We start from the raw sequence: 13914 nt of genomic DNA on the forward strand, positions 1-13914 counted from the left end.
CATTCTTTATTCTGTTTCATCCATGCCAAGTACACTTGGGCCTCAGGGCCTGTGCACTTGTTCTTTCTGCCTGCCATTATCTTCTCCCTGACATCACATACATGTTCAATCTTTGCTCACATGTCGCTTTCTCAGTGAGGACTTCACCTGACCGCTCTTCAAATTTTCTATAGCCCCCAAACGTGCCCTTCGATCTTCTTTCCTGCTCTATATTTCTCAACATTTACACTCATACAACATATACTTTACTTGTTTGTTTCTATTTACCTCCAAGAATATAAGCTCCAATAGGGCAGGAGGGTCTGTCTGTTGTGTCTACTGCAGAATTACCAGCACTTAGAAGAGGGCCTGGCACATAAATGCTTAATAAACATTTGCTGAATGAATAAGTGAACAAATGAAAGGAAACATAAAGCTGCTCAGAAAAGACAATCTAAATGGAGGTCAGAGGAATATTTGAGGAACTAATATACTAAACATAATAAAGTTGAGATAGGAATGGAAAGTACCATTCCTAGAAAAATACGCCACAATGCTTCTACAGTTTGCTTTAGGAAAAACTGCTATCCTTGCTCATTTCATTGTTTTTGAAAAGGATCTGTCCATTGTTCTTTGCCAAGGACCCTTTGCTTCTGAAGAACTGAAATAAACTCTAGGAGCTGACAAGTTTCTGGAGTGACAATGTCCTTTTCTCAAATGCCACATATTTACAGAGCCAAGGATTTTCATGGTCTTGACCTTCTGTTAGACCCTTTCCCAGTACCTTCACATAGTACAAGCATAGGTTTCTTGGCTATCTTCCAACTAAAACCATTAATTGGTGAGTTCACCTTCTCTGGAAGTACAAGCACAGCATTTTCAAACTGAAATGGATCTTAAAATGATCTATCCCAACCCCTCACATATATTTTTTAATTAATTAATTTATTATGGTGACATTGGTTAACAAATCCAATAAGTTTCAGCTGTACATTTTAACAGTAATATATATATATATATATATATATATATATATATTTTACACTGTGTGTTCACCTCCCATAGATTTCTTTCTGTCACCACATATGTGACCCCTTTTACTCCGTCTATCTCCCCTCTCCCCATTCCTCGCTACCCTCTGGTCCCTCACGTATTTTACATTTAAGAAAAGTAAAGTAAAAAAAGAAATAAAGCGCTTTGCTGTAAAATATCTTGACTAGTTACACTAAGTATTTTCAAATAGTAAGTGATAGCATTAGCAAGTCTAAAAGTATTGAGACACTTTGGAACAAATTCTCTAAAATCCAAAACCAGACAATGTTATTTACAAAAATTAAATCAAAATAATAATATCTCATGATATCAACTGCTCTATCTATATATATATTAGATTTAAAAGTTAAAACAGAGCCATAACAGGATTATACTCTAGCATTTGGCAAAGTAAATGATAGACGAATTCAAATTTTTAAAAAATGTACACCTCTTCCCCAAAGAAGGCTTTCCTTTCCAGTGTTGGGAATGATGATGATTTCTAAGGTCTTTTTTCAAGTGCCAAGTTTCCTAAGCATTACTACCTTCAAAATAGCAGTATAAGGATGTTTCTGTGAATCAGTAATTTTCATGTGGGGTTCAGGGGGAGCGTTGTCAAAATCTACATGATGTTCTTCACTACTGCCATCACCCTCTCCATCCCCCAAACCTGGCAATATTCTAACGTACTTCCTAGAGAGGTGTTCCCTTGGTACTGTTACTGGTAAGAGTACATTGTAGCCTTCAAATGCCTTCCAGTGGAAAGATGTTATGAACCACTGTTATAAACAATCTCCCATTATGCTACAGAAAACAAAATTATTATTTTCATGGACAGTAATTTCTCACCCAAACCCTACCATAGCCTTCACCTAGTGAAATTCTACCCTGCCTTTTAAAGTCCACCCTTGCTCCTCTTTCCTGCGGATCTTTTTTGACCACGCCATCTATGGTACTCTTCTTGACTAGATGATCTATGACATTTGTTATCTGTACCTGTCATTTAGCATTCATCACACACTGGCAAATGGCATCTTTTGTACTGTCATCTTATTTGTTGCTGACCTTTTCTGTTTGACTGGAAAGTAGTCAGAATCCCAAGGAGTTATATAATTGATATTCTTATGGGGGGTTTCTGGAAAGTAAAGCATAATTCTCTTACATATGAAGGGGAAAGTCAGAGTCTTAAAAAAAAAAAATGATCGAGTTTAAAGTACATAGCACAACCATCACTGACCTGCAATTTTACAGGCTTTTGGTTATATCAAATCCATAATTCCCAACCTTTAAAAGTAATAAGAGTGTCTTTTAAGGTCTAAATGTTTAAAAAAAAAAAAAACAAAAAACAAAAAAACAACTTCAAATGGTAGTCAGGCATTAAATATCTCTTAGTGAGAGGATACATGCATTTCGAAAGTATTAGTACTTATATGTAAGGTATGGTGCTCATTTGGTTTACAGAGCATACTTTGTGTGCATAAGAAGTTGAGGTTCCCCCAGGACCTCAGACTGGCACATCGTTGAATTTTATTGTGTTGTGGACATGGGATATTACTGCCACATTGAAAAGTATTACTACCTAAAAATATTTAAGAGTGAGCAAAATATAGAAAAGTAACTATCAAATCCCCTACCTAAACCCCCCAAACCTAGCTTAAAACCCTTCAGTAACCCCTCTTCCATGAAGTAGCATATTTTAAGCAATGTGAAACAACTCACTTCAATGTTTCAATAATAAACTTTCCTTGGTTTTAAATTAATAAATAATATAGCAAGAGAGAAAAAAATGAACATTATAGACAAAAACCAAAGAGCAAGTATTTAAAGGTTCATTTCATACATAATTCCTGATTCTAGTGATATCTCAAACCTATCTACCCTTTAAAAAAAAACAAGCAAGCAAGCAAAAACAAACAAACAAACAAACAAACAACAACAAAAACCAATGCTTTCAAGCAGAGGCAGAAATATCATTCTAATCATGATTCAAGTCTTTTGTGAAGTCATCAAGAATGAGCTTAAATAAATCAGCAGCAAAGCATAGTGTTTAAAGGAAATTGGCCTTGGGCTCAATTCTTGGCTCTGCCACTCATTAACTATACGATTGGGCAAGTTACTTAACTTCAGATAATTTATGTAAAGTGTTTAACAGGATCCATCGCAGGTTTTAAGAGCAAAAAAATGGTTACTGATTAAATAATTGTTACATAGATCAATAACAACAAAGATAGCCTTATCGTAACAATTTCAAATCTTCCTTTCAATTCAAGTTGTCAAAATTCCTTCTTATCTGGCTCTGACAGACCTATTCCAGATGTCCAAAATCTTCACTGACCTATGGCTACTACCCATTGCTACTACCAAAGGCAGTCTCTGAAAATTAGGAAAAACCTAACAAAACACAAAACAAAACAGGAGGCCACTTGAGTAAACCAAAACAAAAAAATCCACTTTGAAACAGTGAATTCATTCAAGTAGGAATAACTGCCTTAGAAACCAAGACAAAGTAAAAGGGCAAGAGAAAAAAAAAATACTCAAGTACTCTTAAAACCCTTACCTCTAGTTAAACGGGTTAGTTTGATAATTTTAAGCCTAAATAAATTTTAAATAACATCATTATTGTCTGCATTAGCCATCAATAGCCAGAACTAATGAAATATGCCTCATTAAAATAACTTTCTTTACCACTTTTAATAATGATTTCATTATTGCTAGGCTATTTTTTTAGTATAAAGTCTCAACAACTTCTTAGTTTCTCCTTTCCCACGCATTCCAACAAGTGGTATATTAGTTCTTCATCATGTGTTTAGGCTTCCTGTTGAGAAACATAATTAAAATTAAGCAAGCAACAATTCCACTTGGTACTAAGATTTTGTCAAATCCTCCAATGAAGCTGAGCCTGGTTTCTCAAAGGCAGATGAGTTCTCAAAGGAAAACTTGGGGCTGCTCAACTTGATGATGGCCATTCAGTAGATGGCACTCTTCCCTTTGAGCCCAAATTAAACAAGCTCAAAGAAACACGTTCTGTGACATTCAGGTGTGACATAAAGCAGGGATTCTCTCTTCAAAGTACTTAACTGATAGTCACAATCCCTCCAGATATACATCCATCAAAAGCTGATAGTCCAACCAGACACTTTTAAAGAGCCCAGGGAAGTTCAGATTATAAAACATCAAACACAACATAAAATCACCTAACTCAAGTGATTACCAAGTAATCAGCTTCTCATAGCCTTTACTGTCAAGCAGATACACTGTTCTTATTCAGGCATCAAATGTTCCTTCCCTGTTATACTCTATTATAGGGGTGACAGTCTTTCAATCGCTTGTAACCAGGTACTTGTCTACTTATTGAATATTTCATTAGGGTATTTAACAATAACAAAGTGTTTAGATAACTATGATTTTGTCATTATCAACATTCACTAAGACCAATGAAAGATGTATTATTTTCATATTACTTTCAACAATTTTTTGGTTAAAAATAATTTTCGACATCCACTTAAGAATTAAACATCCTAATATAAAATTATTGTAGATATAGTTTTGCAAAAAAAAAGTGTGGAAAGCAATATGGATTTATTAAGGATATGTATTTTACTTTAATATATAATGGATTCCAACTAATACATGATGAGTAAGGCTTCTTACACTTGTTTCGGAGATGTTTTTGAAATTTAAAAAGTAGACAGTTGGGAGATGGAAGGAAATCCTTTCAGTGTAACCTCCAGGTGAAAGCCAAACTTTTCAGCAATGATAGGAATCACCTTAAAAATTCCACCTTTCTCTAGGAGAGAAAAAACTCAGTCCTGACAATAAAAGTCACAAGTGGAAGGTTAAGAGGAAAACTGTTTTAAAGTTTAAAAGAAAACAAAAAACAAAGTTGAGTTTGGGGATAAGGAATAAGAAGACCAATATATCAACTTCACTGACAATCTTTTTCACCTTTCCACCTCTCATCCTATGCACTTAAAGCTCATTCACAACCCGACTTGAGCTCTGACCATCACCCTTCCTCAACCTCTTCCTTAGATATTAAAAGGCTGACCTTATAGAATCTTCTAATGTATTAATGAGACCAATGACATTAGAAGTAACAATGCGGCTAACAGTTGCTGGCTCTAATTTCTGAAGGATTACAAGTAGAGTGGTCTTAAAGAGTCCCTGGGGAGGCTTTGATCTCAAAATATACTCCTTTAGGACATACCACGTAAGCCTAATCACCTTCTCCATGAGGATACAGAGTAAACCCATCTTTTTGCTATGGCATTTAGTCATTCCAGCAGAACAGAAGATGACAGGATGAGAAATCGTATGGAAAAGGAAAAAGAAAACGCTGTCCCTGCACAGGACGAGCTGAGCCATGTGGAAGAATCTCACAGACACACCGCCGATGGCGACAAATTAAAGGCATCCAGCAAGTCCCCAAGATACTGAGAAACCCAGCACTTCTCTAGGCATATTGCTTTCTAAATTGTTGGAATTCCAGCTCCCCTAGCAGGCAACCAACAGCAGCCATGGGAGCTGAAGAAAATGGGCCCTGAACTCACACCTGCACTGTCCTTTCTCTCTTGCACCTAAGCAGGTGAGCACTTCCTTGGTGGGAAATGGGGGAATAAAAATTACGAGAATAAATTTAAAGGAGTTATAAGAGTTAGCAAAAAGAATAATTTCATGTATGTTACTTGGAGTTAGGTTTTCATCTTGTTTAATCCATTGCTTGCCTTAATGTCTACTTGCCTTAAAGCACATTGTAAGCTTTAAAATGTTTTAATTCTGTTTTATTAATATAAACAGTACACTTCTTGAGATACCAATTTTAAGAACATTATGTCGTTACTGCCCTTACGTTTCTAAAAAGTGTTTTTTCCTCTGGCTAGCAGGTGTGGGAAATTTTTATCCTATGGAAATCATGTACCTACTACAGAAAAGTTTCATAACCTGAGGTTCAAACTGTAGCCTTGTTTGAGGAGGTAGCAATCTTAAACTCTAGTTAATGTACTGCCTATACATCAATATCCTCAGGTCCAGTTTCGGGTAATTTGAAACAAAGAAGTTTCAAAGTTCATCTTATATCAGGAAGTCTTACCATTTCCAATTAAGCTTTAACTAAAGCTAATGTTAAAAAAAAAAAAAAAAGGAAATATAAAGTATATGGTAGTGATGTGGATCAGTCTGACATCAGGTAAAAGCTAAATATAGGTCTAAATTCATTATAAAGATATAACTATATATCAAAGCCTATGTATCTTTTACAATAACAGTTCAGCTTTGGCATAGTTAAAAAACTAATCTACACTATCTTCCTAAGGAAATTTACTAGAATGGTAAGCCTTTTAACATCGAAGATGGGTTCCATCCATTTTATACCTTTTGGTGATCGGCTTACTTTTTGGGTTATGCTAGACATCACTGACATTCACATTTAATCTTTAAGGTTTCTAAGATACTCTTCATGAAACTGCTCCTTCAGTGTAGTTAGTAATGTCCTAGAAACCTGAAAGAGATTATTAATGCAGCTTTTCGAAGATGCTCAACAAAAATAGTTTAAGGAAATAAGACTCTGATTCTTATCTATGCTATTATCTAAGACTTTACAGTAAGTTATACAGTACTTTCTTAAAGTTAAAATATATTTTCAACTGTGGAATAATTTTGAATACTATTTTGAGACTTGTTCATATATAAAAGATCGACATTATTAAAATACACATGAAATAAACAAAATGTCCACGACCTTTTTTTCCTCCAACACTTTTAGTTAATTTTCAGTTAGAGTTCTTGTTCTATGCATACTGTTGGTACTCAAATATTGATTGCATGAATGCCAGGTGAATAATTTTTAACTTTACCTGAAAGGAAGAGTATATCCCCCAAGTAGTATGGTTACACGCATGTGTCCATAACTAGCTACTGCTGGAAAAAAAAATTATTAAAGTCATCTAATTATTACATAAAAGGGACATACAATGGATAAGACTTTTTTTTTTCAAGCTATAGTCAATGAAAAGACTTCTAACCTGTGTGATTTAGAGAGGATTCTTAATATATACAACCCATTACAGTAAACAGCTGAGATTGTTTTGGCTTTTGGCCAAGAGAATTTAGTCTCTGGCAGAACCCAAAGACCTCATAACAATCTGATCTATAAATACTCTAGCATGGACCTCAAGATAAAATGATAAAGCATCAACATAGAAGACGAAATAAAGTATTAGGGCACTCATTTTGAATCTCAATGACCATACACTGCTCAATTAATTTCAAACAGGCTATGTTTAAAAAGAAAGAATAGCAATCTTGATTAGACATTTAAAATTTTTCTATTTGAACTCTACAAACTTAATATTTCCAAATAAATAAGAAATAGCACTGAATATTAATGATAGCCAAAATTAGTGTTTATTTAGTGTGAGAAACAGGTTAGTAACTTGTGTCTTTGATAGAGCTTGCTTGAGCTTTCTTGAGCTTTTTAAATTCAATGCATGCTTGTTTTTAAAGATTTTTTCCTTACATTACACCTAACCAAATTGTCAACAAAGGACTTACCAGCTATCTACAATAATCCTAAACATTACTTAAAATGGCTCCCAATTTAGGTTATAATTAATTTGCTTGACCTTTCAACTTCGCTGGTGATGCAGCAATACAATTTCTTGAGGAATGTAAGTGACAAAGTATAAGCCACAAGTTATATCTTTTCACTTAAGGCTAATTTTAGGAAGCGACTCAGGTGGAATTTAGAACAAATTTAAGTTAAAATCTATCTTAGGTGGATATGGGATTGGTAATCAGAAAGTCAGGCCTACTGATTTAATGCAGAACCTGAATCTCTCCTACGGGCATGAGTGCCCGCTGGGCCATTTGGAGCCCTATATACCTGGCAAGCTTAAAAATCAAAAGACTTTAATATCTTTAGTAATTAAATAGATACTCTAACCCAAATTCTAGCCTCCTAGCTAAACATATGTTGTGTGAATCAAAAGAGAATCCTCTTCTAAAGTCAAATAATGATTCTTAATGAATAATCACCACCCTTCAGATTTAAACACAACCCGTTAGTGGTATTAATATAGGAAGGTGTGGCTAAACTTGACACACATGCACACCTGTAGTCCTGGGAATACTGTGAAGATCTTTCATTGATTTGCAACTGTTATCACGCATGTAACGGCAACAGGGCCCACTGGGCTTATTCTCTAGCCAGACACTGGGTTCAGAACCAGCCTGTGCCCCCTAGTAGCTGCAGACATTGGGTAAAACACTTAACCTCTCTGTGTGTTTCATAATTGGGTTGTTGTAAGGATTAAGGAAATTAAATCATATAAAACTTTGTGCCTGGCACAGAGGTAGAACAAATAAATATTGGCTGTTACAAATATTTGCTGAGTCTTCAATTATTGAGCAGCATGATAAAACCACCTTTAAAAAAGTGTCATTTTATATGCTGATGATAATAAACACATAAAGCACTTCGTACCAGTCTATTTTCTAAGCACTTCACATATAACAACTAGGTTAAGCTAAGGTTCTGATATTGTTCCAAGACATTCTACAAACTCAGTTTGTTCAGAGTTGGGTTTCTATACTTTTATGTGATTTCTTTCCTCAATAGATATGCTTCTTATACCCTGATGACATGCTTAAATGTTGCCCAGTACTGCTAACAAACTGCTTTCAGATGGGAGACATTAAACAGCTAACAACCTGTATAGGCTTAGGTGTGACAGAAACATACGATAGGCCTACTACAAGAAGACTTACAACTTCAGAAGTTGGGCCCCACCCTATCTAGGTTTCCGGATTAGGTATTAGAGGTGGGCTGGTGCTACCTCCTCTTAGCTTCAAAAGACATTCTGGTTTAACAAAGACCAAATCCACACTTTAAACATCATTGAGCAGAACTCACATTCACCCCAGTATAACATTCTTGAGAAAAGGGGTTGGAAATAGCAATGTGTATAATATAATTTTCTTGTTTTTCAAAATGTAAATTTGAATTCTGAAAATAGAATCCTTCTATCATGAAAAATATCTCCCAGGTATATGATCACTTATGTCATATGTCAAATGTTTACCGAACATTTCCTGATATCATACATGTAAAAAGCTACAAAATATTAAATGCCTCATAACCATCTCAAGAAGTATTAAATTATGTTTTAACATTCGAAATAGTCACATTTTTTTCTTCAAAAGCAACTACTACCAATATGCCAGCACTTGAGGACAATATTAAGAGTTAGCACAAACTGAACTCTTTGGAAGGATGAAAAGTTAATAGTAAAAGTGGCCATTTTTTTTTTCTGGCCTTCCCTCTGCAAAGTTAATAATCTGCTCAATTTAAGCAAAGGAAAATGAGTTACAAGGGTAATTACAATGAAATTAAGACTTAGATATAAAAACTATACATATGCTCCAAAAGTAACTTAACCCTATAAGTGTGATAGTCCCATACATAATTACACAAAATTTTTAATAGTAAAGCATCTTAATGTTCAAATGACAAATTATGCCATACTCGTATTTTATTCTCATTAACACCCTCATTAGAAGTCTTCTAAAGCCAAAATTAGGATGCACTAGACATGACATATAAGTATTCGATTCCAAGAAAAGCAAGCATTTCATACTGCTAAATCTAAATGTATAATTTAATGGAATCGTGGACACACGTTTATGTAGCTGGTTCCAATCCCCAGAATCTTATCCAGTCCTTCACCAAACCTGCATATAATCCTCATGTAAAGAAAGCCTCTTGGTTAAATTCCACTTTTCTCCATACCACTCCAACAGGTCAACTGCTACAGCCTATGTGCCAAAGACCTTAGTGGGTTTACTTAGACTCCCATCTTAAACGGGCACTTACTTGCAATTAAATCTCTGCAACAAAAAAGTTCACCTGAGGCCATTCTTGCCATTGTAATAGAGGCCTAGCTTATTCTACCTGTCTCTGTGGTCTTGCCTCAGCTTAATAGCATACCTCCAAAGAAGCTGGACGTACCCCAAACACCAGCAAACCAGACTTGCTGCCAACTCTTCTTGTCACCCCGGGCAGGAAGCTCAACCTAACGTGTATGTTTAGGTGGTGGTGTGTGTGTGTGTGTGTGTGTGTGTGTGTAGGTGCGCGCGCGTGTATGTGTGCATGTGTGTGTGTGTGTGTGTGTATGCGCGCGTATGTATGTTGGGGGATGGGGATGCGGATTACAGGAGAAAGGCGGTTGAACACTTTAAACTTGTAACTTAGTTTTTTCAATAAGAAAAGCAAAACAAACCAACACTCTCTCCCTTACCCTCACCTTTCCCAAGCGCGGGAACCTCCCACCCTGCCGCAGCGCACCTTGAGTTTAAGGTCCCCAGGTCACCGAAGCTTCAGCTAGCTCTGGATTTTTAGAACTCCTCGTCCTCCTAGGGGAAATCAGAGGACGCCCGAGAGAATCGGGCCCACCCCGAGGAGCCCTGAGACCCTGCCCCGCAGGTCCACTCCCCTTGGGCCAGCCCGAAGCTCCCATTCCAAACCCTCCAGGGGAGAAGGGGGTCACCTGAGGCCGCAGGGGCAGCCAATAAGAAGTCCCCTCGGCCTCGCGAGCCACCGTGCTACCTACCCCCGCTCGATCCCCTGGAAGGGTCCCTGTACCCCAGCCCACGCGGGAGCCAGCCATCCTCGCCGGGAGGAGGAGCTGAACGACGGCGCCTTCTCTCCCCTCAGGATTACCTCGCAGCGCGCAGCCGGCTTTGTGCTCCCCTCCCTCTCTCTCCGCGGCCGCCGGGGCTGCAGCGGCCGGCCGATCCGCCGCCGCCGCTTCTTAAGTGCCGCAGGGCTCCAGATGGGAGGGGAGAAAAAGGGGAGGGCAGAAGAGGAGGGGGCGTGAGGAGGGAGGGACCTGGGCTCTGTGTAACAGGCAGCGGCGACACCTAAGTCGCCGAAGCCTCTAGCTCTCGCTGTTCGTTTTTAAAAATACAATTTAAACCCCCTCCTCTCTCTCCCTCCCCTCTCTCTGGCGACCGTTACGGGCTGACGGCTCGCGTTCTGGCGGGACTGCCCGAGCGCCCCTTGAGCGTCCCATGGCCCCGCCCCTAGGCCCCGCCTCTAGGCCCCCAACCGCCCCTGGCCCCGCCCCCTACGAGTCCGCCTTCGCAGCCCCCGAGGGCCCCTGGTCCCGCCCCTCGAGCCCCTGCACGTCCTGGCCCCGCCCCTTAGAATCACAGGACGTCCCTGGCCACGCCTCCCCAAGGTCCCGCCCCTCGCGGCTCCTTGCGCCCCTCTAGAGGCTTGTCCCGGCTTTTTGCTGCCCCCTCCCCGCATGCCGGCAGCATGTTTGGGAAGCACTAGTCTCGGGGGCCTACAGGCCCGGCCTTGGCGAGGGCTTGGCGCGGGGCGGCTGCCTGGCACCCCTTTAACATACTCTTCCGCCTATGCAGGTCTGATCCGCGGCGTCCCCTGAGGGTCGGAAGGGGAAACGACCCGGACGGAAACCCTTTCACAAGGGGGAGGAGGGCCGCCTGGGAAATGTCGCCCGCCCCAACCTGAGCGATAGCCCCCCAATTCCCGAGGCTGAGCTGCCTCTTTCGGAGTTATCCTCTGCCACCCACACTGGTTGCTGGGTCTTTAGGAGTAGGTCACTGCTGAGGTTCAACCTTCGCACGCCCCCCATAAGAGAGGCTTGGATTTTTTTTCTCCGCACAGTTGCCTGTTGGGGGCCTCCTCTCTCTTACTCACCACCGCAGAGGGGCTCTCTCAGTTCTGCTACACTTTGACCCGTCTGGGGTCTTCACCCAAACTTTTCCTCTGACCTTATGACTTTATGAGAGCTGACCTCTTGGAGGTGAAAAGTGGAAGCACCGCCGGCCTTCAAAATGAATCCGGGTCCTGAGAAACTTTGCAAGATGCAATTGCAGGGAGGTGGACCTATCCACAGGTGACATTGAGCTGCCCACCCCTGCCGCCCAGACACGTTTCTCACCCCAACCTATTCCTGAAATAGACCTCCCATCCCTCCCGCACGCAAGTCCTCCACCCGCACAAATCCATTCGCAAGCACACCCCTCTGAACGCCATTCTGGCTGTCCGTGGTCTCTTGGGTCAACCCCACCCTAACACACACAACAAACTTCATTCCCTACCCTAGCTCCCCCTTCGTTTCCAAGGCACTGGCGACAGTCCATTTCATTTCCTTCCTCCTCTGCAGACTCTTCCCCCTCAAATACTTCACACCCATCCCCTCTTCTTCATCCCCTCCCTCGTCTCTAAAAATGTGCTAATTAAAATGTAGTTTCCTCTTCCCACATAAGAAGTGTAGAAAATGAATCTTGGCACAAACTGTGATTCATTTATCCTCATTTTCTCTCTCCACTGGACTAAGGCTATAGAAATTTTAGTCTACCATCATCTCCCATCTGCTCAAAACCTAACTATGCCTTATGATTTTTTAAATACCCCTAAAGGATCGTGGGGGAAGTCTTCCTGGCTTTGGGGAGAAAATACTTAGAAAATGCTCAGCCTGTCATTTTTATTTGGCATTTAAAAATATCTGCAGTATTTGAGAGAGATACTGGGAGTGGCTGGATGTTTTCTGGCATTTTAAACAGCAAAGAATGAAAAGCTTTGAATGCATCAAGGTTAGCCTTTTTATGAACAGGGCTATTATGTTAAGGACACATATTAGACAATAGTCTCCACTATACAGGGCATTTGCCAGTCACAAATCTAGACCCCCCCTTATCAAAGGAAGACAAATCAACACAATCCATTTTAAGCATGTCTGATGAGCAATCTTTTCCATAATCATTCCCTTTCCCTCAGTGTCTGGGCAAAACAAATAAAAGATCTGCTTACCTGCTGAGGATCCAAGGCTTTCTTGTATCCACGGTAGTAGATGTGTGTCTTCTAGGTGTGGATTCTGCAGTGCTGCACGGAAACCCTCTGCAGCCTCAGACCCACGGCGGCAGCGACAGCGGCGGCGGCGGCTGTGGCAGCAGCAGCAGCAGCAGCAGCCAGCAGCAGCAGCAACAGCAGCAGCAGCTTCTCCCAATGCTGAGTAGTAAAGTGTGTGACTTAGAAGAGACTCCACGATTAGCATGAGACGCTCGCTTATAAGAGAGGAGGCGGAATCTTTCTTAAAGGAATGGGTTGCGTTTTTCCTCTCCACTATTGCTTCATAAGAAGCAGAAAGGGTGGAGGCAGGGAGTTTTTTTGGACTGAGTAAAGCATTACAGCTGTGGGAGGTCAAGGTTAAAATTAACTGAGTGACAGAGGGAAACCAATTTAGTAGGAGTCAATGAAATGCTGGAAGCACTAGTTTTAAAGAGCTCTGCTAAATTCAAACATTGGGCCCATGGAAAAAATAAAGCCTTGAAAGTGATCACTATTTTGTGTTAATATTTAATTTTCAATCATTGCACCAAAATGATAACTAAATAAAGGGAGATCATTTAGTATTTAATACAAGAATGTGAAAATAATAAAATAAAACTCATTTATGTGACTGGAAGCAATGGAGTCAATCCCTACTAACACTTATAATCACACCTGGAATTTCAGTATCAGAAAATACATTATAGACACAGGCCAATCTGTACTCATGTTATATAAAACACAATATTATTTATAGAAAACCCAAAAAATGTCTAAAATAATTTTAGAAAATAATAGCAGAGTGCTATGGTATTTCAGTGGCTGTTCAGAGGTCAGCAAAATTAAGAAACTCATAAGCAGATTAACTTACTTTAAATGCATGTGAATCTTCTATTAAGACTATTAAAATGTGATGTGTCCACATTTTAACTTCAAATTTTATTTTTAATGATATTCTTTGACTTAAGCACTGAACATGTGTGATTTTTTTTCTTCATAGATAAATGAAGAGGTTAATCTCAAAATATGAATAGAGAAAAATATGGAAA

At 39.5% G+C, this 13914-nt stretch overlaps 1 protein-coding gene across 5 annotated transcripts in view; it reads right to left on the minus strand.

Annotated features, from left to right (window-relative positions):
* Nucleotides 1–13048, minus strand: part of ADD3 (adducin 3) — a 112247-nt gene extending 99199 nt beyond the window's left edge. Inside the window, exon 1 of one of the 5 annotated variants that reach the window (XM_039871254.1) lies at nucleotides 12848–13048. The gene's annotated coding sequence lies outside the window, so the exon portion shown is untranslated. Of the gene's footprint in view, nucleotides 1–10351; nucleotides 10394–10726; nucleotides 11051–12847 lie in introns of those variants that run through there. The other 4 variants (XM_039871260.1, XM_039871253.1, XM_039871259.1 and 1 more) reach the window with 4 other exon arrangements.
* Nucleotides 13049–13914: the final 866 nt, after the last annotated feature.

This window comes from Pteropus medius, unplaced genomic scaffold (genome assembly GCF_902729225.1).
Source record: "Pteropus medius unplaced genomic scaffold, Ma_sr-lr_union100, whole genome shotgun sequence".
Taxonomy (NCBI): Eukaryota; Metazoa; Chordata; class Mammalia; order Chiroptera; family Pteropodidae; genus Pteropus; species Pteropus medius.